Genomic DNA, 6164 nt, shown 5'->3' on the forward strand with positions numbered 1-6164 from the left:
TTTCCTCCAAAGCGAAAAAAAAAAACACAATAGCTGATGAGCCAGATACTCCCATTTATTAATGTGACACTCAGCCAGGATTGTTCCTCCCAGGCGTGTCTCAGTGTGGGCTTTGCTCTATCATCTAATGGCTTGCCACCGAAATAGAAAAGGTCATTAATAACGTTATAGTATTTGCATTTCGCTTTGCTGTCGTTTTCATATTGCCCCTCTGGATATCACTCTATTTATGACATGAGGGGCTCACTTCTGTGTATGGATATTTCTGTTTTGCAATATAATTAGTAACTATGACAGAGGGTGAAGTGCCCTCTTTCCCCTGCTGCTTGGCTTTAGTATATAATGTCGGTCATCAGTGAGAGAAGCTGCATCAATTTTCCAGCTTTAATACCTCCAGCTGTTTCACATGAAGCTATAATGGCCGTAAGACAACAGCTAAGGAAATCGACGCGTCTGCAGTGCCTCATGCCCACAAATAGATTCAGTCATACCTTGCATGCGTTTAGTGCCTGATCAGTATGAACACCTTAGCCCATCATGAAGCCAGAAACCAATTTAGATCTGTGTGGGAGGCTGAGCACTGGATCGGCACGTGAGGCCGGACAAGACTGGGCATATTTGTTTTGTTGCTTGTTTTTAATACATTTTTAATACCCTACTTCTTTAAAATTCATGAATCTGGTTGCATGAGCTTGGTGATGTGGTGCCCTTTCTTGGAGGGTTCGTTTGCGAACTGCTGTAGCTGGCCAGCTGACGGCAAATTCACTATCCATCACCCGAGTAAACCCGCACACTAATCAGTCACGTTATTATTATTCCCCCCCCCCCAAGACTGTACCCTCTAGTCCCGTTCTGCTGTGCTGCGATTGGCCAGAACTTATTGTTCCGCTATAGAGCTTTTAAGAAGTCAGGAAATGTCATTTAAGGATCAACAAAAGTCCACACAGGGAGGAGATTGTGGTGGATGCACTTTATTTTCATTTTTACCTCCATCAAGGGGGCTACGTTTTGCGTTTTGAGCTTTCCAACTCTGTAAATGACAGTGATGGGACAGCATATGAAAATTGAGGTCGACTTGCTCTTTTTCATCACGCAGCACAAATGTATGAGTCAAAGTTGAAAGACATTCTACTTTTTCCCTGCAAGAGTCGAATGAACTGATTTCACTAGAAGATCTCACAGTCACAGTTACTTTGCCCGGCTGCTCCCTAAAAAGCGAATTTACAGCGTGCAGAAAATATATTCTTCGGCAGGTTGTCTCGGCATAAACAGGGCGATGCAGTCTGGAGTGTAGACGGAGTAAGGTGGCAGTGAGTGTGAAAGTGTAAAAGCACGGTGCACTGAGGGCTGCAGGAGATGATGCTCGGGCTCCTCTCATGCACCTAATAGCTGCTGAGTGACTTAAAGGGAGGCGCTAATTCGAGGGATTTATCACATGATGGATGGGAGCCGGTGTGTTAAGAGACCTATGAGGGCCCTAGACAGCAGCCATAAATCTTGGTTCATGCATGAAACCACAAACATATTTGCATCTCTCATCTCTCCACATGAAATTAGCTGTAAAATGTGATGGAACAGAGCAGAGCCCATTCCACGGATCACTAGAGGAGGGATGGGCATTTTCAACCCAATTTCTGCGATCTAATTTGAGGACTGGCTTCGGACTCTGAAGTGGGGTGGTAATGTTGATGCATTACTCACACGGAAGTGCACTGTCACATCAGGTCGATGCTGTCTTGGTCGGCATGTACAGAAACAAGATAAGTAAATTACAGATCTGGAGGTGCTGATGATGACAAATTATTCAATTTTTGTTTCTCATTTTAGAGAGAAACTCGGAAATGTGTGCATCTCTATAGATCTGTTGTGTGTGTGTATGTGTTCACTGGGGGAAAAAAAGTGTGCATGCCTCCATAATTGGCGAAGCGCTTGGCAACGTATTGTTCTCTTTCAGTAAATCCATCAGGAAATAAAGGTAGCAGCCTTACGTGGAGGAAATAATGTTTTTCGTATTCCTAGTCCCATTTGTCTTCTTGATGCGTGGTATCACTTAGCAACCATATTGAAGTGCAAGTGTCGTCCCGGATCGATGTTGAAATATCAGCTGCAAGCTGTGTCTTATTGTGAAATAAGATTTTGTTGTTGTTGTTGTTTTCACATGAAACAAAAATCTCCAAAGCATCTGATCTCCTTTAACTTGTCCATAACACTTAATTACCTAATTATATCATTGGTTCTTTTTGATTTATTTGACCTTTTTCTGTAATATTACCTCTATCATTACAGTTTTAAACAGTAAGGTTTTTATACAACATGATACCATTGACAGTTTCTCTACTGTCAATCAAATCCTAAATGAATGCTTGTATGTTTGACCCCATCCAGGCCTATGTGAGGGAAAAGGAAAGAAAATCAAAGAAGAAGAGGAATGGATCATTTGGTGTGGTAACCAGTCGACTTCATTTGCTTTGCAATGGTGAGCACGTCTTCACCTTCATTAATTATTTGAGATTCTATTTGTGTGCAATTGGAAAAACAATTAAAGTTTATTTGCTAAGTTTTAATGACTGTTGAAGAAAATTGGAACATTTTATAATGGCACAGATGCCTCTGCATGATTAGTTAATTCAAATGTTCACTTTATTCACCTCACCTTCCTGTTAAAGCTAAATGATAGAAAAGAAAAGAAAAGAAAAGAAAAAAAAGAATCAGTTTTAACAGTGCATGTAAAGTGCCTATGAGGTTTCAAAGATGAGGAAAGATATTCTTCTTGTTGATTTCAGTAAATGACTCTGATAACTGACAGCAGCTTCCTGTCAGAGTCAGTGGGGTTGATGTAGCCAACAGGAACAACATAATATGCATTGTCCTCTGTCTCAGTTATCTCAAACAGTCTTGGAGAGGGGGTTTGTATTACTTGTTGATCTGCAAGCCTCAGATTTTAAAATCCAAATTTTAAAATTAGGTTACGCGTTTGAAAAATATGTTTTTGTGGAGCTGGAGCTCTCAGTTGTGAAGGAAAATTATTTATAGGATTGAAACTTGCATAGCATGATTTATATTTGTGTTGTTGAGTGTTTTTTTGCGTGCGTGTCTCTTGCCTGAAACCACATGAACCAAACAAACCCTAAAATTGATGACTTTGACAGCGTTTATGATCAAAGCAGTCAGGGTGTTTGTGTGGAGACTACAATGAAGACATCCCTATTTTACATCCTGAAGGTACATTTTCGGGCACATCACTCCCAATCTGTTTCCTCGTCATCGTGTCGAAAGTGGCATACGTTTAACTACCCCTGAGCCCGGGGTTCATATTAAGATAAATGGGCAATTTCAATGCAATTTCAACTTTCAAATACTGTCACTGGCATTTGAAGGGGTCTGTAATTGACACAGTAGGTGCACGCTGGCACTAATGCGAAGAGGAAATAATGTCATGAACCCCTTTGATCGTGGTAACGTATGTAGCTACCCCACATCTCACTATAAATACACTCCACAAATACATTTCAATCCCTCGCTTTGCAGTTCTCTCATTTCCTTATGCTCCAACAGCTTTCTCATTCTCCTGCTCAGATCCATCACTTATCTCCATGGAAGTGCTGAAGGTTTGTGGTAAATAGCATGCCAACAGAACACAGCATGTTCATTTGTCTCTACTAAAGAACAAAAAAAAAGAAAACAAACACGTAAAACGCTTCGGTAAATAAACACCTGGCTGGTAAACTGTTGGATAATTAATGTTACACCTGATTTCATTTTTCATGCTGTTGTTTTAGACCATGGATGTTAATTACTTTCTGGGTTTTCATAAGGATTCACCTCACAGTGGGAGGCTGCTTTTAAAGTTTCCCAAGCACCCACTTTACTGTTTATCAAATGTGTGTGTGAGGAGAGAGGGAGCCGTGTTACTTTATGCTGTGCAGATACTAAAGCTCTTTGAAGATAATTTGTGATTCTGCGTTAAATAAATCAATAAATGTCTCGGCTAGTTTGTTTTCTTTACCTTAGTGTTTCCTGCAAATTCCTATTCATTATATGACTGACAGCGTGACATGGGCTTACACGTGAGCAGGCAGCTATATTTGGAAAGTTTGCCCACCGAGTTTAATTCATCCAAAGTGCATTTCAGAAAGTGTGCAAACATCTAAAGCTGTTTGTGTTTGAGAGGACGGCTCACTCAAATTAAAAGTGAAACTTAAAAAAAGAGAAGAGAAAAGAAGAAATAAGCCCACACTGGTTTACAGTAGAGGATGTTAACTCTTGAATAGCCGTTGCCACTGTTATTCTGGTACAGGACCTGAATCATCACACAGCATTATAAGCATTTCTAATTACAAATCATCAATTACTTTCGGTTTGAGGGTAATCAACGTTTTCTCGGATTCCAGTTTAACAGACTTTCAAAATCGTTTGAAGGACCATTTTTAACCAACACAGTACTGTCCAGCTCTCCAGATTTGAGCTTTTTTGGGGGATTTTGAAGGAAACCTACTGTGCCTTTTGCGTTTCAGACAGAGGTTGAATACAGTGTTGCAGCACTCGACAGTATGAGAAAACTGATGGGTTTTTTGAACACTAAAGCATTTAAACCTATTCTAGCAGTAACCCAGAATTTAATTATGAACCTGAAAATGAGCATAACACGTCTCCTTTAAAAGTCTTGTCCTTAATTATAAGTTGTCTAAGGCCACTAGAGGACAGGAGGAACATCAAACAACTTGAGGTAATTACCATGTTTAATTACCTGACTACTCCAATTTGTGCTGTTGATGATGTCTACATTATGAAGTGATTTGTTTTATAACAATTGTAATCGTTTTAATGTCACTTGTGTATTTTTATTTTTATTGGATGGTTATTTGCTTTTTCAGAAGATCAACATCCCTCAACATTTTTTTTTTATCATGACTGCATGAAAAATGAATGTAGACAATTAAATTAAAGTGTTATTTTCACCTAATTAACAACAATGACTGCTTTGCCAAACCCTGCGGCCACAGTATCTGCATGCTGTCATGAGACAAGAATTAAATATATTGGGCTCCAATACCTAAAGCAGTAATCACTGAACAGCAGAAGCACCAAGAACAGCAGTATCTGCACTAGTTTCAGCTCAGTAACTGCAGGACCAACAACACAGAGGCGTTGTTTTATTGTATTCAATAAAAAGGAACATTCTCTCTTATATTCATACAAACAACATGAGGCACATTTCATTTACCTTAAAGCTGCAGTTTTTTGTTTTTTTGTGTGAAATGTGTGTGTGATATGAAAGGTGTCACTAACCCTCAGTGTTATATTACAATTATTTCGACCTCAACATTTTCAGCCGCCTTGTTTACGGGAACAGCGTGTCCAAAACAATGACCGTTCACTTCCTGCTCAGCACCAAAAGGCAAACAAGATATCAACTATAGCGTAAAAGTAGAACTTCAAACAAGCTAGTGATTCAAATTTGGGAATTTGAGCTGCAATGTGCGTGTGGCTCCATGTGTGCTGTTAAAGCTTACTGGGTTAAAACATTGTCTTTGTCTGTCATGTTGTTGTGGAGTTCTTCTGCCCCCAGGTGGTAACGCATAAATTCCTGTCCCTTTAAAGTACATGTTGGTCCTTCCCATGTCAGCAGATTTTTCCCCCACAGAATTTGCCTATCAAGAGAAAGGAGCAACCAGGACTATAAAGTAACTGTACTTCCAAGGGTACAATTGTTTTTGTGCAAAATGTCCCTTATATTGATCCCACGGACTGAGGAACTGAGGAAGAGTAAACAAAACAACTGTAACTTTGGAAAATACCAACTTACTTTATCTAACTAAGATTATCTATTAATTCACAAGTAACAATTCGAGCTACTAATGACCACTGGTGGAAAGTAACGAGAGTAAAGTACATTTACTCAACTGCAACTGATGTTTATAAACCTTTACAATTGCTTCGTTTGTAAAGCATTTCATTGTTTGTTAACCAAAGTTTGATTAACCATACTTTTTTTTTTTGTAGTTGCTATAGTGATGATTGATACTTACAATAACATGGGATTCATAGATATATAAAAATGTGTACGCTTTAACTTTAACTTAATTATAATCATTTGTATGTGGTGTTGTTGGTTTTTTTCCCCATGTGATTAATAAGAGCCACATCATGTGATGATCATGTGA

Source organism: Sparus aurata, chromosome 2 (genome assembly GCF_900880675.1).
Source record: "Sparus aurata chromosome 2, fSpaAur1.1, whole genome shotgun sequence".
NCBI lineage: Eukaryota > Metazoa > Chordata > Actinopteri > Spariformes > Sparidae > Sparus > Sparus aurata.